This window comes from Cupressus sempervirens, chromosome 10 (assembly GCF_028749045.1).
Source record: "Cupressus sempervirens isolate cs-2001-9-10 chromosome 10, ASM2874904v1, whole genome shotgun sequence".
Classification (NCBI taxonomy): domain Eukaryota; kingdom Viridiplantae; phylum Streptophyta; class Pinopsida; order Cupressales; family Cupressaceae; genus Cupressus; species Cupressus sempervirens.
The window spans coordinates 522,606,573-522,630,368 of NC_143127.1; positions in this window are offsets into that span (position 1 = coordinate 522,606,573).

The window sequence follows — 23,796 nt, forward strand, 5'->3', positions numbered from 1 at the left end:
GAAATGGAAATGGGAAGGATAATGGTAAACCTTGGAAAAAAAAAAATATGTAGTCAATGATGGAGTTGTAGACACTCCAAGAACCAACCTTCCATTTATCCAACTTTATATATTATGCTAACCAACAAGAGACCTTGAAGCCATAATCTTTCAACAAGACTATGAGACCCTCTAAGCTAAGACACACTTACATGCCAATGATCAACTCATATGAAGTGGTCTTGAAATTTTTTCATATCAATAAGCTCATCACACTACCTAAAAATTCCCAACTCTATGACCCACCTGTAAAACTTGACTAGTGGAGAGATGACCAATATTACAACGACCATAGTAATAAGGTTCACAATATTAATAATTGCTACAAGCTCAAGGATGTCATTCAAGATCTCATTAATGAAGGAAATTTTTTTAGGGATGGCTTAGTTAGAAATTTTGATAATCAAACTTTTAAAAAACCATTTCTTAAATATGAAAAAGGAGAGACATCTAAAGCCAATAAAAAGGGCAATGCCACCAATATTAGCTATGCATACACCAACACAGATAATGTGATCAACATGATTGAAGCCATAAGTGAAATTATCTATATGATGGGTCCCAAATTTGATGAGGAACCCAATTATGACACTGACAATGAGAAGAAACCTAAGGTGGCCTTGAGAATGTACAACCCTCAACAAAATGTCAAAGATACTATACCTAGGGTGTCCCTTAAGGTGGAGGATTCCTCCACTTCTCATGGTGAGACTTTAAACATTGTCATTAGGGGGCAATCTAAGGTTATTCTCAAAGTGGCTAATGATCCAAAGCATATCTCCTCTTCTAAACAAGTGGCTCCACCTAATATATCTAGTTATGACCTTGTGAGTCAACTATAGTGAATTTCCACACAAATTTCTATCTTCAGGTTCCTAAAGTTATCTCCTTTGCATAAAGAGATCCTAGAGAAGGTTCTACATACTGTTGATGTTCCTACAAGTGTTGATGCTAGGAAGTTCCAAGATATGGTAACGCAAATTTACTCACCTCATTATCTTACATTTACCAAATAATATGAAAAGTATCTTATTCATCCACACAATCTCACCCTACATATTGAAGTTCAAATCTATCACACCTCGGTCTAATGAGTATTGATAGACAATGAGACAAGGTTAAATATTGTTTCCTTCAGTATAATTCAATAATTGGGAATGTCTAAATTTTCTATTGATCCTAGATGGAAGACAAACATCAAAGCATATGATGAACTTGAAAGGTCCTCTATGGGTCTAATTGTGCTTCCTATCTATTTGAATCCCCTAGAGAAAGATGGTATTTCAAGTATTAGACATCCCACTTGCTTACAATATTTTGTTTGGTAAGCCATGGATCCATGAAACTCAAGCTATACCATAAACATACCATCTATACACTCAGTTTGTGCACCTCTCTAAACCATATATTGCAACACTCGAATGTCAGCTTTGAGTTTCCTTCCATGGAGTGCAAAGGTGTGTATTTGTGCATATGAGTAGCTCTCAATTAATCCCTAGAGACAAACTTTTCTAGTAAACCATGCAATGGGAGATTCCTTACACAAGAGAAATAATACAATATCAAAAGAGCTCTCAAACATGCAATGCTAGAAATGAGTTAATCTAGAATGAAATGAAAGGATGCAACTAAGCTAAACAAGATGAATGTATTACAACCATTTCTAATTAGACTATGTGAGATATGTTATAATAAAGGAAATCAAGATATTCTAATTAAATATAGCTAAGATGAAGGATGCAAGAATGAGACAAGAAGAAAGAAGTTCTCCACAAGTGCTCTCAAGAAATTTGCAGCATAATAATACTCAAAAATTGTATCCTTAGAGAGGGAGAGAACTCTCTCTCTAAAGGTGTACGAGTGATTGAGATCAAGATCAAGAAATGGATGAGACAAAAAGCCTTTTCTTTTAATTTGAAAAAAGACTTTATGTGTGTACATTGAGTGGGTTAGAAGAATAAGGTCTTTTAATCAAATAAGGAAATAGGATAATATAGTCAAATTATACATTAAAATCAAATAAATTGATTTTTAGAAATTTGGCCTAGGCATATATTAATTAATTTAGCCAAAATGTCAAGAAGGGAGCTAATAGCTAGATGATTATTTTTAGGTGATTACATTTATCCCTTCTTGACTAATGTGTGATTGATCAAGGAACACATTATGTCAAAGAAAACAAAAGCAAGAGGCAGAAATAGACAAAGAGATCTAATTTTGAAGGACGAAAATGTAGAATTATATAGCAAGTCTTGAATGCACAACTTAGTAGTGACAAAATTAAACACTAGGAGAGAGACAATATAAAAACTCAAGAAGAGTACTGACATCAAGAAAAGAAGATAGATCAAGAACAAATGAAAAGATTAAGCATATGCTCTTATGAAATAAATAGTTATAGAAAGCAAGCAATGATATAATATTTCTGCCCCCTTGGGATCAAAATTGAAATGAGGTAAAGGGAATGTAGAAATGAGAAAGATATGATTAAATCAATATATAGAAAAGTTCATGCTGATAGATGAGTGATTAGAATCGAAGAGTGATCATAAGGAAGTAGTAGAATGCCCTAGTTTGACTAAAGTTGACCAAGAAAGATATAATCTGAAAATTAGCTCAAATCAAGCAGAAAGATGTTTTAGAAGATAAAGATGTAAATTGAAGTGGGTATAGAGTATAGAAATGACAAAGAAATGGAGAAATGAAGATGCCCTAGTGAAGATTCAAAGATTAGATCTCAAAAAATTAGCTAATTGCATATTAAGAAGGTAGAATTTTAAAATTTGATTTTGACTATCAAGATGAACTTGAATTTTGATTTCGATCTGAAAAATAGAATCAAGATGTTGAAATCAGCCATGGGTACAATTTTCATGAAAATTTGAGTTTGTAAAATGAGTCAAAATGAAGTCGGAGGACTATATAAGGGGTCCAATGGTCTTTTTCTATTCTTTTGTCTTTTGTGATTCTTGAGAGCTCTTGAGTGACTTTGAGAGAGATAATGACTCTTGCTGGTGTTTTGACCCACAAACACCATTTTGAGTGCAACCGGCAACCTAGCTCTGAGGCCTCAGTGAGTCTTCAAATTTTTATATTTTGAGTCATTTTGAGGCATTTTAACACTTTTTAAAAATGTTTTAATGGATTTTTTTACAAATTATTGTGTGATACTTTAAAATTATCACATGGCTATACTATGAAGCATTGCATGATGCTTCTCTTATACAAATTGTATCACCCTCTTTTAGAAATTCCATCATATTGGGCATACCCACTTATTGCCTACAATGGTGTGAACTATCACATGATAGGAAAGTATCACCCAATAGTTGTAAGAAGTATTGCACAATACCTAGTTAGCAAAAAGTATCACCTGAATGTTGGGAAAAGTATCAGTTGGATTTTTTTTGAGCATTTTTGCATGTGTAGGAGAAAATTTTGAGCATGAGATTGTTGTTTTCTATCATTTCAATTTGTTTATGATGTTAGATGATCATTTAGAACTGCTATTGATACTTTCATTATTTTCTTGTCTTGACTATGCATATGTTTTTCTAGCATTGGGGATTAGAGCCCCTAGGGTTATGGGGTTACATGTGGTTTGTCATCTAGGGTTGGATGAGAGAGATGTGATTGAGAGCATGGGTTTAGTTGGCTATTTAGTATGCCCCATATTCAGATTGACCATGTTTTTTTGACAACATTAGCTAAGTGGTGACATAGTGAACATAATACCTTTCATTTGCCCACTAGTGAGGCCACCATCACTTTGGAGGATGTATATCACATCCTTAATGTACCATGCCATAGAAACCCTATGAATATGATTGTTATGCTTTGATATTCATTTTAAGTTTCTACTTTTCATATGATGTGTGGTTATTGTAATAATATTTTTGTTGATTTTGAGTGTGGTTGATTGATTTGATGATATGTAACCTTAGAATGGCTTGTAATAACACTTTCATTGATTTTGAGTGAAGGGTTGATCAATTTGATGATATGTAACCTCAAAATGACTTGTAATAACATTTTTGTTGATTCTAAGTGAAGGGATGATCAATTCCATGATATGTAATCTTTGAATGGCTTGTTATGAGATTGTAGCTCATTTTAGGCAAAGGGATTACTAATTCAGTAATTTGCAACCTTGGAATGACTTGCTATGAATTTTTGGCTAGTTCTGATTAAATAGTTGATCAGTTCAGTGTGATCTATAATGGAGTCACTAAAAAATGGTCTCAATATAGAGACCCTAACTTTTGATTCCATCATTTGATTTTCCTAAATTTTAGATTTATTATTGGGAGGCGAAATGTGCTAAAAAGTGATAGTCAAATTTTAAAGCTAAATTCTAATTCAAAAGTGATGAGTTTTGATGTACAAGTCTATACAAAATCGAAAAGTTCAAGACCATGTTTTCTTTCTAACCTTGGTATGGACTGTTATGAGATTCTAGTTGATTATGAGCGTAGAGTTGACTGATTCAATAATTTGTAACTCTAGAATGAATTGTTATAATATTTCAGTGAATTGTGAGTGAAGGGTTGAGTTGTTTAGTGATCTCTAACCTGAGAATAGTTTGTTATGAGAGTTGTCTTGATTGAACGATTGACCAGTTCGGTGATCTACAACTTCAAAATGACTTGTGATGATAGTAGTCAATTCATAGTCAAAGTTGATAGATTTAGATAATTCTAACCTCAAAACCACTTGTAATAACATTTTAGTTGATTTTGAGTGAAAAAATGACCAATTCGATGGTATATAAGCTCAAAATGGCTTAATTATTAGATTTTAACTCATTCTAGGTGAAGGGTTGACCGATTCAATGATATGCAATCTCCAAATGACTTGCTATGAAAATTTGGTTAGCTGTAATTGAATGGTTGATCAGTTCAGCGATCTATAATGGAGTCACAAAAAAATGGATCTTAGAGTAGAGAACTTTGGATTTTCTTAAGTTTTAAATATGTTGTTGGGGGAGAAAATGTTCTGATTCAAAATTTATGAGTCTTTGTCTACGAGTCTATACAAAAATGTCAGAGTTGAAGACCTTGTTTTTTTTCTAACCTTGAAATGGCTTGTTATAGGATTCTCTCTAGTTATGAGTGTAGAGTTGACTAATTCAGTAATTATTAACTCTAGAATGACTTGTTATGAGATTTGAGTGAGTTGTCAGTGAATGGTTGAGTCGTTTGGTGATTTCTAACTTTAGAATGGTTTCTTATGAGATCATACTATTTTTTTATTGATTGCTTGACTGATTTGACTATTTATAGATTGAAAGTGACTTGTGATAAGATTGTAGTTGATTCATAGTCAAAGGTTGACTAATTTGGATACTTCTAACCTCACAATGTCTGACAATAATATTTTAGTTTATTTGGAGCGAAGGGTTTACTGATTCAGTGATCTATAACCTTAGAGTGGTTTGTTATGTGATAAAAAATAATTCTTATTGAATGCTTGACCAATTTAGGGATCTACAACTTCAAAATGACTTGTGATGAGATTGTAGCTGATTCATAGTCAAAGGTTGACCAATTTGGATACTTCTAATCTAGAATGATTTGTTATGAGATTTAAGTGAATTGTGAGTGAAGAGTTGAGTTGTTTGGTGATCTGTAACCTCAAAATGGTTTGTTATGAGATCGTACCTAATTTCAATTGAACTCTTGATCTGTAGCCTTCAAAATGACTTGTGATGAGATTGTAGTCAATTCATAGTCAAATTTTGATCAATTTGGATACTTCTAACCTCAGAATGGCTTGTAATAACATTTTAGTTGATTCCAAGTGAAGGGTTGATCGATCCTATAATATGTAACCTCTGAATGGCTTGTTATGAGATTGTAGCTCATTCTGAGTGAAGGATTTATCAATTTCATGATCTGCAATCTTAAAATCACTTGCTATAAAATTTTGGATGGCTCTGATTGAATGGTTGATCAGTTCAATGATCTACAATGGAGTCACACAAAAATGGGTCTCAATGTAGAGACCTTAACTTTTGATTCCACCATTAGATTTTTCTAAGTTTTGGATATGTTGCTGGTGGGTGAAATATGTGCAAAATTGATGATCTGATTTAAGAACCAAGTTTTGATTCAAAAATTATGAGTCTCCATATAAAAATCTATAAAAAAAAATGGTAGAGTTTAAGACCGTGTTTTCATTCTAACCTTGGAATGGCATTTTATGAGATTCTAGTTTTTTATATGTGTAGAGTTTACTAATTCAATGAATTGTAACTCTAGAATGACTTGTTATGAGATCTATCTGAATGGTGAGTGAAGGGTTGAGTTGTTTTGTGATCTACCTCAGTTTTTTCTAAGATTATACCTAATTTCAATTGAATGCTTGACTTGTTCAGTGATTTGCAGCTTCAAAATGACTTATGATGAGATTGTAGCTTATTCATAGGCAAAGTTGAATCAATATGGATACTTCTAACCTCAGAATGGCTTGTAATAACATTTTAGTTGATTCAGAATGAAAGGTGAAGATTTCGATGATATGAAACCTTAGAATGGCTTATTATGAGATTATAGCTCATTTTGAGCGAAGGGTTGACCGATTTGGTGATTTGCTACTTCAGAATGACTTACTATGAAGTCACAAAAAAATGGGTCTTGATGTAGAAACGCTAACTTTTGATTCCACCTTTGGATTTTCTTAAGTTTCAGATAAGTTGTTAGGGCACAAAATGTGTATCGACGATTAGATTTAATAACCAGGTTTTGATTCAAAATTTATGGGTTTCCATATATAAGTCTATGAAAAATTGGTAGAGTTTAAGACCATGTTTTCTTTATAACCTTGGAACAGCCTATTATGAGATTTTACCATATGAGTGTAGAGTTGGTTGATTTGGTAATTTATAGCTATAGAATGACTTGTTATGAGATTTGTGTGAATGGTGAGTGAAGGGTTGAGTTGTTAAGTGATTTGTAACCTTAGAATGGTTTGTTATAAGATTGTACCTAATTTTGATTGAATGTTTTATCAGTTTAGTGATCTATAGCTACAAAATAACTTATAATGAGATTGTAGCCAATTCATAGTCAAAGTTTGATAGTTTTTGATACATATTTATGACCTCAAAATCACTTGTAATAACATTTTAGTTGATTTTGAGTGAAAGATTGACCGATTCAATGGTATATAATCTTAGAATGGCTTGTTATGAGATTTTAATCTCTCTAGGTGAATGGTTGACTAATTTGGTTATCTACAACCTCCAAATGACTTGCTATGACAATTTGGTCAGCTCTAATTGAATGGTTGATTAGTTCAACAATCTATAATGGACTCACAAAAAAATAGGTCTTGGAGTAGAGACCCTAAAATTGGATTTTCTTGAGTTTGGGATAAGTTGTTGAGGGGCAAAAGTGCCCAAAATTGATGGTCAAATTTAAGAACCAAGCTCTAATTCAAAATTTGTGAGTCCCTGTATACAAGTCTATACAAAAATGGAAAAGTTTAAGATCATGTTTTCTTTCTAACTTTTGAAGGGCATGTTATGAAATTCTAGCTAGTTATGAGTGTAGAGTTGACTAATTTAATTATTTGTAACTCTAAAATGACTTGTCATGAGATTTTAGTGAGTTTTTAGTAAAGGGTTGAGTTGTTCGATGATTTGTAACATGAGAATAATTTTTTATGAGATTGTACCTAATTTGAATTGTACGCTTGATGAGATTGCTGATCTGTAGCACCAAAATGATTTTCTATGAGATTGCAGCCTATTCATAGCCAAAGTTTAACCAATTTGGATAATTATAACCTTAGAATGGCTTGTAATAATATTTTATTTGATTAAAAAAAAAGGGTTGACCGATTCAGTGAACTTAAACCTCAAAATGGTTTATTATAATATTAGACCTTATTCTTATTATGCTTGACCAATTTGTTGATTTGTAGCTTCAAAATGACTTGTGATGGGATAGGTGATGATTTTGACCTATTTGGATACTTTCTAACCTTAGAATGGCTTGTAATAACATTTTAGTTGATTCTAATTGAAGGGGTGACCAATTCAATGATTTGTAACCTCAGAATGGCTTGTTATGAGATTGTCGCTCATTTAAGTGAAGGGTTGACCTATTTAGTGATTTGCAATCTCAGAATGACTTGCTATGAAATTTTGGCCATCTCTAATTGAACGATTGATCAATTCAATGATCTATAATGGAGTCACCAAAAAATGAGTTTCCATTTAGAGACCTTATCTTTTGATTCCACCACTAGATTTTCTTAGTTTTTGAATATGTTGTTAAATGGGCAAAATGTGCCTAAAATTGATGGTTAGATTTAACAACCAAGTTTTGATTCAAAATTTACGAGTCTTCGTATACAAGTCTATTAAAAAATTTATAGTTTAAGACCATGTTTTCTTTGTAACCTTCAGAATGACCTGCTATCATATTCTAGTTGGTTATAAGTATAGAGTTAAGTGATTCAATGATTTGTAACTCTAGAATCACTTGTTATGAGATTTGATCGAGTTGTCACTTAAGGGTTGAGTTCTTTAGTCATCTGTAATCTCAGAATGATTTATTATGAGATCGTGTCTAATTTTTATTAAATGCTTGACTGGTTTGGTGAAATGCACCTTCAAAATGACTTGTGATGGGATTGTAGCCAATTCATAGTCAAAGTTTCACCAATTTGGATATTTCTAACCTCAAAAAGGCTTGTAATAACATTTTAGTTGATTCAGAGAGAAGAGTTGATAGATTCAGTGATCTATAACCTCAGAGTCATTGGTGACAAGATCAAACCTAATTTAAATTGAACACTTGATCAGTTTTTGCATTTGTAGCTTCAAAATGACTAGTGATGAGATTGTAGTTGATGCATAGTTAAATTTTGACCAATTTGGATATGTCTAACCTAAGAAAGGCTGATAATAATATTTTAATTGATTTGGAGCGAAGGGTTGACCTATTCAGTGATCTGTAACCTCAAAGTGGTTTGTTACAAGATTAGACCAAATTCTAATTGAACACTTGACTAGTTTGATGATCTATAGCTTCAAAATGACTTGTGATGAGATTGTAGCTAATTAATAGTCAAAGTTTGACCAATTTAGGTACTTCAAACCTTAGAATGGCTTGTAATAACATTTTAGTTGAGTCGTAGTGAAGGGTTGACTGATTTGGTACTCTATAAACTCAAAGTGGTTTGTTACGAGATCAGACCTAATTTTGATTGAGCACTTGACTTGTTTGATGATCTGTAGCTTCAAAATAACTTGTGATGAGATTGATACCTATTCATAGTCAATGTTTAACTGATTTGAATACTTGTGACCTCAAAATGGCTTGTAATAACATTTTAGTTGATTTTAATTAAAGAGGTGACCAATTTGACGATATGTAACCTCAAAATGGCTTGTTATGAGGTCATAGCTCATTCTAAGAAAAGGGTTAAGTGATTCAGTGATCTACAATCTTAGAATGACTTGGTATGAAATTTTGGCTAGCTTTGATTGACGGCTGATCAATTCAACAATCTATAATGGTCTTAGGAAAATAGGTCTCTGTGTATAGACCCTAACTTTTGATTTCACTTTTAAGTTTTAGATATGTTGTTGTGGGGTGAAATGTGCCCAAAACTGATGGTTAGATATAAGAACCAAGTTTTTATTAAAAAGTTATGACTCTCCAAGTAAAAGTCTATAAAAAATGGCAGAGTTTAAGACTGTGTTTTCTTTTTAACCTTAGAATTGGTTGTTATGAGATTGTAGTTAGTTATGAGTGTAGAGTTGATTGATTCGGTGATTTATAACTCTAAAATGACTTTTTATGAGATATGAGAAAATTGTGAGTGAAGGGTTCAGTTGTTATAACCCCATAATGGCTTATTATAAGATTGTACGTAATTCTAATTGAAAATTTGATCGATTTAGTGATCTATAGCTTCAAAATGACTTATGATGTGATTGTAGCTGATTCATATTCAAATTTTATTTGATTTGGATACTTCTAACCTTAGTATGGCTTATAATAACATTTTAGTTCATTCTAATTAAAGAGGTTACCAATTTGATGATATGTAATCTTAGAATGGCTTGTTATGATATTGTAGCTCATCCTGAGCAAAGGGTTGATTGATTAAGTAAGCTGCAACCTCATAATGACTTGGTATGAAATTTTGGCTAGCACCAATTGAATAATTGATTAGTTCAATGATCTATAATGGAGTCATACAAAAATGGGTCTCGCTGTGGATATGAGTGTAGAGTTCATTGGTTTAGTGATTAGTAACACTAAAATGACTTGTTATGAGATTTGAGCAAGTTGTCAATGAAGGGTTGAGTTGTTTGTTGATTTATAATATCATAATGGTTTTTATGAGATCGTGCCTAATTCTGATTGAATGTTTGATAAGTTTGGTGATCTGAAGCTTCAAAATGATTTGTGATCAAACTATTGCCAATTCATAGTCAAAGCTTAACCAATTTGGATACTTCTCACCTCAAAATGGCTTGTAATATCATTTTAATTGATTCTAATTGAAGTGTTGACCAATTCAATGATATGTAACCTTGGAATGGATTTTTATGAGATTATAGCTCAGTTCAATGATCAATAATGGAGTCACAAATTAATGGGTCTCAATGTAGAGACCCTAAATTTTGATTCTACCAAAATTGATGGTCAGATTTAAGAACCAAGTTTTGATTAAAAATTTACGAGTCTCCTTGTACAAGTTTATTAAAAAATGGTAGAGTTGAAGACAATGTTTTCTTGCTAACCTTGGAATGGCCTATTATGAGATTCTAGCTAGTTATGAGTGTAGAGTTGATTGATTCAGTAATTAGTAACTCTAGAATGACTTGTTATGAGATTTGAATGAGTTGTCAGTGAAGGATTGAGTTGTTCAATGATCACAACCTCAGAATGGTTTGTTATGAGATTGTACAAATTTTTGATTGATTTGATGATCTATTGCTTCAAAATGGCTTGTGATGAGATTGTAGATGATTCATAGTCAAAGGTTGACCAATTTGGATACTTCTAATCTCAAAATGGCTGATAATAGCATTTTTGTTCATTTGGAGTGAAGGGTTGATCGATTCGTTGATCTATATAACCTTGGAGTGGTTTGTTATGAGATCAAACCTCTAACTCTTATTGAAAGCTTTACTAGTTTAGTGATCTATAGCTTCAAAATGACTTGTGATGAGATTGTAGACAATTCATAGTCAAAGTTTTTACAATTTTAATACTTCTAACCTAAAAATTGCTAGTAACAAGATTTTGGTTGATTCATAGTGAAGGGTTCACAAATTTGATGATCTATAATCTCATAATAACTTGTTATGAAATTGTAGCTTATTTTGAGGGAAGAGTTCAAAAATTTAATGACCTACAAGGTTAGAATGAATTGATATAAAATTTTGAATTCTGATTGAATGGTTGATCAGTTCAATGATCTATAATGGAGTCATAGAAAAATGGGTCTTAGTGTAGAGACCCTAACTTTTAATTTCACCTTTGGATTTTCTAAAGTTTTGATTATGTTTTTGGGGGAAGAAATGTGCCCAAAATTGATGGTTAGATTAAAAAATCAAGTTCTGATTCAAAATTTATGAGTCTCCATATACAAGTCTACACAAAATGACATAGTTTAAGACTGTATTTTCTTTAACCTTGGAATGGCATGTTATGAGTGTAGAGTTGATTGATTCAATGACTTGTTATGAGATTTGAGTGAGATGTCAGTGAAGGGTTGATCGATAGCCCTAATTCCAATTGAATGCTTGACTGATTTGATGTTCTACAACTTCAAAATGACTTGCGATGAGATTGTAGCTGATTTATATTCAAAGTTATGAGTCTCTATATACAAGACTTTACAAAAATAGGAATGTTTAAGAACATGCTTTCTTTCTAACCTTAGAATGGACTGTTATGAAATTCTAGTTTGTTATGAGTTTAGAGTTGAATGATTCAATGATTTGTAACTTTAAAATTACTTGTCATAAGATTTGAATAAAGTATTAGTGAAGGGTTGAATTGTTTGGTGATTTATAACTTTAGAATGGTTTGATATCAGACCGTACCTAGTTTTAATTGAACAATTGATCAATTTTTTGATCTATAGCTTCAAGATGACTTGTAATGAGATATAGCTGATTTGGATACTTCTAACCTCAAAATGACTTGTAATAACATTTTAGTTGATTCGAGTGAAGGTTTAACTAATTTGATGATATGTAACTTTGGAATGGGTTGAATGGTTGATCAATTTAGTGATCTATAACATTTTAGTTGATTTGGAGTGAAGGGTTGACCGATTGGGTGATCTGTAACCTCAAAATGGTTTGTTATGAGATCATACCTAATTTAAATTCATCACTTGACCGATTCCACTATCTGCAACATCAAAAGGACATCTAATGAGATTTTAGACAATTCATAATCAAAGTTCAACCAATTTGGATAATTCTAACCTCAGAATGGCTTGTAATAACATTTTAATTGATTCCCAGTGAAGGGTTGATCGATTCGATGATATTTAACCTTAGAATGGCTTGTAATAACATTTTAGATGACTCAAAGGGAAGGGTTGACCAATTTTTTTATCTGTAACCTTAGATTGGTTTGTTATGAGATCGGACCTAATTTCAATCAAACGCTTAACTGGTTCAGTGATCTCAATTTCAAAATGACTTGTGATGATATTGTAGCCAATTCATAGTCAAAGTTTGACCAATTTGGATACTTCTAACCTTAGAATGGCTGGTAATAACATTTTTGTTGATTCTAAGTGAAGGGTTGATCGATTTGATGATATGTAAACTCAGAATGGCTTGTTATGATATTATAGGAGAATGACTTATTCTAGGGGAAGGGTTTACTGATTCGGTGATCTGCAACCTCAAAATGACTTTCTATAAAATTTTGGCCAGCTCTAATTGAACAATTGATCAATTCAACTTTGTATAAGGAGTCATAGCAAATTGGGTCTTGGTGTATAGACCCTAACTTTTGATTCCACCATTAGAGTTTCCTAAGTTTTGGACATATTGTTGTGGGGTGAAATGTGCCCAAGTTCTGATTCAAAAGTTATAAGTCTCCATGTACAAGTCTATACAAAAATGGCAATTTAAGATTGTGTTTTCTAACCTTAGAATAGGCTTATATGATATTCTAGTTGGTTATGAGTGTAAAGTTGTCTGATACGGTGATTTGTAACTCTAGATTGACTTGTTATGAGATTTGAACGAATTTTGAGTGAAGGGTTGAGTTTTTCAATGATTAACCTCATAATGGTTTGTTATAAAATTGTACCTGATTTTGGTTGAACACTTGAATGTTTTATTGATCTATAGCTTTAAAATGACTTGTGATGAGATTGTAGTCAATTTATAGTTAAAGTTTGATCGATTTGAAAACTTCTAACCTCATAATGGCTTTTAATAACATTTTAGTTGATTCCAATTGAAGGGGTGACCAATTTGATGATATGTAACCTCAAAATGGCTTGTTATGGGATTGTAGCTCATTCTAAATGAATGGTTAACTGATTTGGTTATCTGTAACCTCAGAATGACTTGTTATGTAATTTTGGCTAGCTCTAATTGAATGGTTGATCAGTTCACTAATCTATAATTGAGTCACAAAAAAATGGGTCTTAGAGTAGACATCCTAACTCTTAATTCCACCATTGGATTTTTCTTAAGTTTTAGATATGTTGTTGGGGAGTAAAATGTGTACAAAATTGACAATCAAATTCAAGAACCAAGTTATTATTCAAAATTTACGAGTCTCCATATACAAGTCTATACAAAAATGGTAGAGTTTAAGAACATGTTTTCTTTCTAAACTTGGAATGCCTTGTTATGAGATTCTAGGTGGTTATGAGTATAGAGTTGATTGATTTAGTTATTTGTAAGTCTAGAATGATTTGTTATGAGATTTAAATAGGTTGTGAGTGAAGGGTTGAGTTGTTTAGTGATTTGACTTTCGCATTCTTCATCGGGCCTTGCGAATCATCGCATCAATAGAAGGAAAGTCTTCTGCCTCTGACCCACCCGGCCCTGCATAGGAACTATCGAGCACCACTGCTAAGCTACCTCTCGAAACAACTAATCTAGCTCTTAGGCTAATCTCCCTCCCACCTCAGGGTTGGGTGGGAGATATAGTTCGGCTAACCTCAAAATTGTTTATTATGAGATCTAACCTAATTCGGATGAATGCTTGAATGGTTCGGTGATCTCTAGCTTCAAAATGATTTGAGATGAGGTTGCAGCCAAGTTTGACTAATTTGGATACTTCTAACCTTAGAATGACTTATAATTTCATTTTAGTTGATTTTGAGTAAAGGGTTGACTAATTTGATGATACATAACCTCAGAATGGTTTGTTTTGAGATTGTAGCTCATTTTAGGTGAAGGGTTTAATGATTCAATGATATTCAACCACAGAATGACTTGCTATGAAATTTTGGATGGCTCTGATTGAATGGTTGATTAGTTCAACGATCTATAATGGAGTCACAGAAAAATAGATCTTGGTGTAGAGAACCTAAATTTTGATTCCACCATTAGATTTTCCTAAGCTTCAGATATCTTGTTTGGGGGCAAAATGTGCCCAAAATTGAGGGTCAAATTTAAGAACCAAATTCTAATTCAAAAGTTATGATTCTCTGTGTTTAGGTCTATAAAAAAGGGAAAATTTTAAGACCATGTTTTCTTTCTAACTTTGGAATGGCATGTTATGAGATTCTAGCTAGTTATGACTATAGAGTTGATTGATTTGGTGATTTGTAACTCTAGATTGACTTTTTATCAGATTTGAGTGAGTTTTCAATGAAGGGTTGAATTGTTCGATGATCTGTAACCTCGAAATTATTTGTTATGAGATTTTACCTAATTATGATGGAACGCTTGACTAGTACAATGATATGCAACGTCAAAATGACTTGTGATAAGATTGTAACCTATTCATTATCAAAGTTTAACCAATTTTGATACTTCTAACCTCATAATGGCTTGTAATAACTTTTTAGTATATTTTGAGTGAATGGTTGACCATTCTGATGATATCTAACCTCAGAATGACATGTTATGAGATTGTACCTTATTCTAGGTGAAGGGTTTAACAACTCAAGGATCTACAATGTTAGAATGACTTGCTATAAAAAATTTGTTGGCTCTGATTGAATGGTTAATCAGTTCAATGATTTATAATGGAGTCAAAGAAAAATAGGTCTAGATGTAGAGACCCCAACTTTTGATTCCATTGTTCGATTTTTCTAAGTTTCAGATATGTTGTTGGGGGGAAATATGTGCCCAAAATTGACGATCAAATATAAGAACCAACTTTAGATTCAAAAGTTATGAGTCTCTGTGTAAAAAGTCTATAAAAAATGGCAAAGTTTAAGATTGTGTTTTCTTTCTAACCTTGGAATGGCCTATTATGAGATTCTAGCTAGTTATGAGTATAGAGTTGACTGATTTGGTGATTTGTAAATTTAGAATGACATGTTATTAGATTTGAGAGAGTTTTCAGTGAAGGGTTGAGTTGGTCAATGATATGTAACTTCAGAATGGTTTGTTATGAGATCGTATCTAATTCTAGTTGAACTCTTGACCAGTTTGATCATCTACAGCTTCAAAATGACTTGTGATTTGATTGTAACTCTTGATTAATTCCATGATATGTAACCTTATAATGGATTATTTAGAGATTGTGGCTCATTCTAGGTGAAGGGTTTACCTATTAGGTCATCTGCAACATCAAAATAACTTGCTATGAGATTTTGGTTGGCTTTGAATGAATGGTTGATCAGTTTAGCAATCTATAATAGAGTCACAAAAAAATGGTTCTCTATGTAGAGACCCTAACTTATGATTAAATAGTTAGATTTTCTTAAGTTTTAGATATGTTGTTGGGGGATGAAATGTGCCCAAAATAGATAATCAAATTTAAGAACCAAGTTCTGATTGTAAAGTTATGAGTCTCCATGTACAGGTATACGAAAATTGTAGAGTTTAACATCATATTTCCTTTCTAGCCTTCGAATGGCCAGTTATGACATTCTAGTTGGTTATGTGTATAGAGTTGACTAATTTGATAATTTATAACACTAGAATGACTTGTTATGAGATTTGAGAAAATTGTGTGTGAAAGATTCAATTGTTCAGTGATCAGTAACCTTGAAACAGCTTGTTATGACATTTTAGTTGATTCAGAGTGAAGAGTTGACCGATTCAATGATCTATAACCTCAGAATGGTTTATTATGAGATTAAACCTAATACTAATTGAAAGGTTGAACGGATTGGTGATCTACAACTTCAAAATGACTTGTGTTGAGATTGTAGCAGATTCATAGTCAAGGTTTGACCAATTTGGATACTTCTAACCTTAAAATAGCTTGTAATAACATTTCACTTGATTCAAAGTGAAGGGTTGACCGGTTCAGTAATTGATAACCTCAAAATGAGTTATTATGAGATCAGACCTAAATTTGCATCTTCAACATGACTTGTAATAAGATTATAGTTGATTCCTAGTCAAAGTTTGACCAATTTGGATAAGTATAACCTCAAAATGGCTTGTAATAAAATTTTAGTTTATTCCAAGTGAAGGATTGACCGATTTGATGATATGTAACTTAGGACTGACATGTTATGAGATTGTAGCAAATTTTGAGAAAACCATTGACTAATTCAATTATCTATAAATTTAGAACAACTTACTATAAAATTTTAGTCAGCTCTAATTCAATGGTTGATTAGTTCAGCAATCTATATGGAGTCACAGAAAAATGGCTCTTAGTGTAGAAACCCTAACTTTTGTTCCACTATAGGATTTTCCTAAGTTTTAGATGTGTTGTTGCTAGATGAAATGTGCCCAAAATTGGTGATCTATAGCTTTAGATTTAAAAACCAAGTTCTGATTCAAAGTTTATGAGTCTTTATGTACAAATCTATACAAAAATGACAGAGTTCAACACTATTTTCTTTCTAACCTTAGAATGGATTGTTATGAAATTTTATCTAGTTATGAATGTAGAGTTGACTAATTCGATGATTTTTATCTCTAGAATGACTTCTTATGAGATTTGGGCAAATTGTGAGTGAAACAGTTGAGTTGTTTGGTGATCTATAACCATAGAATTTTTTGTTATGAGATTTTACCTAATTATAAGATGGTTTGTAAAAGCATTTTAGTTGATTTTGAGTGAAGGGTTGACCAATTTAATGATATGTAACCTCTGATTGGCTTATTTGAGATTGTAGCTCATTCTGTAACCGACTAATTCAATGATTTGCAACCTCAAAATGATTTGTTATTAAATTTTGGCCACCTTTGATTGAACGGTTGAAAGTTTAGTGATATAATGGAGTAACAAAAAAATGGGTCACAATTAGAGACCCTAACTTTTGATTCCACTGTTGGATTTTTCTAAGTTTTGGATATATTTTTGGGGCATAAAATGTGTCCAAAATTAATGGTTAGATATAAGAATCAAGTTCTAATTAAAAAGATTGGGGTCTCCATGTATAAGTCTATACAAAAAGTGGTACAGTTTAAGACCATGTTTTCTTTCTAATCTTAGAATGGCATGTTATGAGATTCTACGTGGTTATGCATGTAGAGTTGACTAATTCAATGATTTGTAACTTTAGAATGATTTGTTATGAGATTTGAGAGAATTGTGAGTAAAGGGTTGAGTTACTTAGTGATCTATAACCTCAAAGTAGTTTGTTATGAGATCGTACATAATTATGATTGAACACTTGACCTATTCGATGATCTACACCTTCAAAATGACTTATGATGAGATTGTAGCCAATTTTTAGTTAAAAGTTTTACCAATTTGAATACTTTTAACTCAGAATGGAATACAATAACATTTTAGTTGAATCCGAGTGAAGGGTTGACCGATTCAATGTTACGTAATCTTGAAATGGCTTGTTATGAGATTGTTGCTCATTCTGATTGAAGGGTTGACCAATTTGGTGACCAGCAACCTCATATTGACTTGCTATGAAATTTTGGCAGAAATTGATTGAACGGTTGATCAATTCAGTGATTTACAATAGAGTCACATAAAAATGTGTCTTGGTGTTGAGATTCTAACTTTTTATCCACCATTGGATTTTCCTAAGTTTTAGATATGTTGTTGGGAGGTAAAATGTGCACAAAATCAACAATCAAATTTAAGAACCAAGTTTGGATTCAAAAGTTATGAGTCTCTATGTAAAATCACAAAGTTTATATAAAAATCACAAAGATTAAGACTATGTTATCTTTCTAAACTTAGAATGGCCTATTATAAAATTCTAGCTAGTTATGAGTGTAGAGTTGACTGATTATATGATTTGTAACTCTGGAATGACTTGTTATGAGAATTGAGTGAATTGTGAGTGAAGGGTTAAATTGTTCAATGATCTATAACCTCATAATGGTTTGTTATGAGATCGCACCTAATTTTGATTGAATGCTTAACTAATTGAGTGATTAAAACTTCAAAATGACTTGTGATGAGATTGCAGCCAATTCATGGTGAGATTTTGATCAATTTGGATAATTTGACCGATTCGAGGATGAACTTCAGATTGACTTTTTATGAGACTATAGCTCATTCTAAGTGAAGAGTTGACCAATTCAATTATTTGCAACCTCATAATGACATAATATGAAATTTTTGCTAATTCTAATTGAATGGTTGATCAGTTCAACGATCTATAATGGTGTCATAGAAAAATTAATCCCAGTGTAGAGACCCTAAATTTTGAATCCAACACTGGATTTTTCTAAGTTTTAGATATGTTTTTGCGGGGTGAAATGTGCCCAAAATTGACTCTCAGATTGTAGAACCAAGTTTTGATTCAAAAGTTATAACTCTCCGTGTTTGACTTTATACTAAAATGGTAGAGTTTAAGACCATGTTTTCTTTCTAACCTTGGAATGGCTTGTTATGAGATTATAGCTGATTATATTTGTAGAGTTGACTTATTCAATAATTTGTAACTCTAGAATGACTTGTTATGAGATTTGAGAGAGCTGACAATGAAGGGTTGAGAGTTGTTCAATGATATGTAACCTCATAATAGTTTGTTATGAGATTGTACCTAATTCTAATTAAATGCTTGACTAGTTTGGTGATTTGAAACATTAAAATGACTTGTAATGACTTCTAACCTCAAAATGACTTTTAATAACATTTTAGTTGATTCCAATTCAATAGGTGACCAATTAGATTAGTTCAATGATCTGTAATGGAGTTATAGAAAAATGGGTCTCGATGTATAGTTTTACCATCTTAAGTTTTGGATATGTTGTTGGGGAGAAAAATGCGCCCAAAACTAATGGTCGGATTTAAGAACCAAGTTATGATTCAAAATTTATGAGTCTTCAAATATAATTTATGTCTATAGAAAAATCGTAGAGTTTAAGACCGTGTTTTCTTTATAACAGTGGAATGGCCTGTTATGAGATTCTAGCTAGTTATGTGTGTAAAGTTGATTGATTTGGTGATTTGTAACTCAAGAATGACTTGTTATGATATTTGAGCAAGTTATCAATGAAAGGTTGAGTTGTTTGATGATCTATAACCTCAGAATGGTTTTCTATGAGATCATACCTAATTTTGATTGAATGCTTGACCAATTCGGTGATTTGTAGCTTCAAAATGACTTTTTATGAGATTGTGACCAATTCATAGTCAAAGTTTGATCAATTTGGATACTTCTAACTTTAGAATGGCTTATAAAAATATTATAGTTGATTCTGAGAGAAGGGTTGACCAATTCAATGATATTTAACATGTAAATGACTTGTTATGAGATTTTCGCTCATTTTGAGCATAGGGTTTACTGATTTGATGATCTGTAATGTCGAAATGACTTGTTATGAAATGTTGGCCAACTCTAATTGAATAGTTGATTAGTCCAGCAAACTATAATGGAGTCACAAAAAATTAGGTCTTGGTGTAGAGACCCTAACTTTTGATTCCACTGTTGAATTTTCCTAAGTTCAAGGCCATGTTTTCTTTCTAACCTTAGAATGGCCTACTATGAGAATCTTGCTAGTTATGTAGAGTTGACTGATTTGATAATTTGTAACTCTAGAATTACTTGTTATGAGGTTTGAGTTAAAATTAAGTGAAGGGTTGAGTTGTTTGGTGACTTGTAACTTTGGAATGGTTTGTTATGAAATTGTAATTAATTTTGATTGAATGCTCAACTAGTTCAGTAATTTATGGCTTCAAAATGACTTTTGATGAAATTGTAGCCAATTCATAGTCAAAGTTTGACTGATTTTCATACTTTTAACTTTAGAATGGCTTGTAATAACATTTTAGATGATTCAAAGTGAAGAGTTGATCGATTCAATGATTTGTAACCTTCAAATGGCTTGTTATTAATTTTTTTCTCATTCTATGCATAGGGTTTACCAACTCAGTGATCTGCAACCATAGAATGACTTGTTATGAAATGTTTGGTTGTCTCTGATTGAATGGTTGATTAGTTCACCAATCTATAATGGAGTCACAAAAAATTGGGTCATGGTGTAGAGACCCTAACTTTTGATTCCATCATTGGATTTTTCTAAATTTTAGATATGTTGTTGGGGGCTGGTGAAAATGCCCAAAATTGATGGTCAGTTTCTAATTAAAGTTGATTATGAATGGCTTGTAATTATATTTTAGTTGATTCTGATTTAAGGGATAACCAATTTGATGATATGTAACCTCAAAATGACTTGATATGAGATTGTATCTCATTCTGAGTGAAGGGTTGACCAATTCAATGATATCTGACCTTAACATGAATTTTTATGAAATTTTGGTTGGCTTTGATTGAATGGTTGATCAGTTCTATGATCTATAATGGAGTCACAAAAAAATGGGTCTTAGTGTAAAGACCCTAACTTGGATTTTCCTAAGTTTTAGATAGTTGTTGGGGGTTGAAATGTCCCAAAAATAGATGGTTAGATTTAAGATCCAAGTTCTTTTTTCATAGATTATGAGGCTCTATGTAAAAGTCTATACAAAAGTGGCAGAGTTTAAGATTGTGTTTTCTTTCTAACCTTAGAATGGTTTTATATGAGATTCTAGATAGTGATTAGTGTATAGTTGACTCATTTGATGATTTGTAACTCTAAAATGCCTTGTTATGAGATTTGAGTGAATTTTCAATGAAGAGTTGAGTTGTTCAATGATCTATATCCTCAAAATTGTTTGTTATGAGAGTGTATCTAATTTTGATTGAACGCTTGACTAGTTTGGTGATCTGAAACTTCAAAATGACTTGTGATGAGATTGTTGCCAATTCATAGTCAAAGTTTGACCAATTTGGATACTTCTAATCTCAAAATGTCTTGTAATAACATTTTAGTTGATTATGAGTGAAGGGTTAACTGATTTGAAGATGTGTGACCTTAGAATGACTTGTTATGAGATTGTAGCTCATTATGAGCGAAGGGTTGACCAATTCGGTGATCTGTAAGCTTAAAATGGCTTGCTATGAAATATTGATCAACTCTAACTAAATGATTAAATAATTCATCAATCTATAATGGAGTCACAGAAAAATGGTTCTCAGTGCAAAGACCCTAACTTTTGATTCTATTGTTAGATTTTCCTAAGTTTTGGATATGTTTTTGGGAGGTGAAGTTTGCCCAAAATTGATAGTTAGATTTAAGAATTGAGTTCTGATTCAAAATTAATGTGTCTCCCGTATTCAAGTGTATACAATAATGGCAGAGTTTAAGATCATGTTTTCTTTCTAACTTTAGAATGGCCTGTTATGAGATTTTAGCTAATTATGAGTGTAGAGTTGACTTATTTGTTGATTTGTAATTCTAAAATGACTTATCATGAGATTTGAGAGAATTAAAATGACTTATCATGATATGTAACTTCAAAATGGCTTGTTAAAGGGTTGACCGATTTAGTGATCTACAACCTCATAATAACTTGCTACAAAATTTTAGCTGGCTCTAATAGAATGGTTGATCAGATCAACAATCTATAATGGAGTCATAGTAAAATGGGTCTTGATGTAGAGATCCTAAATTTTGATTACACCATTGGATTTTCTTAAATTTCAGATATGTTGTTGGGGGCCAAAATGTGCCCAAGATCAACGATAAGATTTAAGAACCAAGTTTTGATTCAAAATTTATCAATCTCTATATTCAATTATATGCAAAAATGTTAGAGCTAAGACCATTTTTTCTCTCTAACCTTACAATGGCCTGTTATGAGATTCTAGCTAGTTATGAGTGTAGAGTGTTTCTGATACAATGATTTGTAACTCTACAATGACTTGTTATGAGATTTGAGTGAATTGTGAGTGAAGGGTTGAATTGTTCGGTGATCTAACCTAAGAATGGTGTGTCATGAGAATGTACCTAATTCTAATTGAATGCTTTACTGGTATGGTGATCTGCAGCTTCAAAATGAGTTTTGATAAGGTTCTAGCCAATTCGTAGTTAAATTTTGACCAATTTGGATACTTCAAACCTCTGAATGTCCTATTATAGTTGATTTTGATTGAAGTGGTAACCAATTCGATGATATATAACCTCAAAATGGCTTGTTATGAGATTGTAGCTAATTCCCAGTAAAGCATTGACTGGTTCAATGATTCAGTGACATTCTATGAAATTTTGGCCCATTCTGTTGATTAGTTGATTAATTTGGTGATCTCTAATGTAGTCACAAAAAATGGGTCTCAGTGCATAGACCCTAACTTTTTATTTCAATATTGGTTTTTCCTAAGTTTTGGTGAAATGTACCCAAAATCGATGGTCAGATTTAAAAACCAAGTTGTGATTCAAAAGTTATGAGTCTTTGTATACAAGTTTATACAAAAATGGCAGAGTTTAAGACTATGTTTTCTTTTTAACCTTAGAATGGCCTATTAAGAGATTCTAACTGGTTATGAGTTAGAGTTGACTGATTCAATGATTTATAACTCTATAATGACTTGTTATGTGGTGCAGTCTATATGTTTGAATGGAGTTAGAAAAAAAAAAGGTCTTAATGTAGAGACCCGTACTTTTGATTTCATTGTTAAATTTTCCTATGTTGTGGATATGTTGTTGGGGGGGTCAAAATGTGCCCAAAATTTATGAGTCTCCGTATACAAGTCTATGCAAAAATAAAAAAGTTTAAGACCGTGTTTTCTTTCAAACCTTAGAATGGTCTGTTATGAGATTCTAGTTGGTTATGAGTGTAGAGTTGACACATTCGGTGATTTGTAACTCTAGAATGACTTGTTATGAGATTTTTCCAAATTGTGAGTGAAGGGTTGAGTTTTTTAATGATTTGTAACCTCAAAATGTTTTGTTATGAGATTGTACCTAATTTTGATTGAACACTTGACCAATTTGGTGATCTGTAACTTTCAAATGACTTGTGATGAGATTGTAGTCGATTCATTGTTAAGGTTTGACCGAGTTGGATACTTCTAACCTCATAATGGCTTGTATATTTTAGTTGATTTGAGTGAAACATTAACCTATTCGATGATATGTAACCTTAAAATAGCTAGTTATGAGATGTAGCTTATTCTAAGGGTTGACTAACTCATTGATCTACAACCTCAAAATGACTTGCTATGAAATTATGGCCAGCTCTGATTGAATGGTTGATCAATTCAGTGATCTATAATGGAGTCACAAAAAAATGGGTTTCGCTGTAAAGAACCTAACTGTTGATTACACCATTGGGTTTTCCTAAGTTTTGGATATGTTGTTAGGGGGTGAAATGTGCC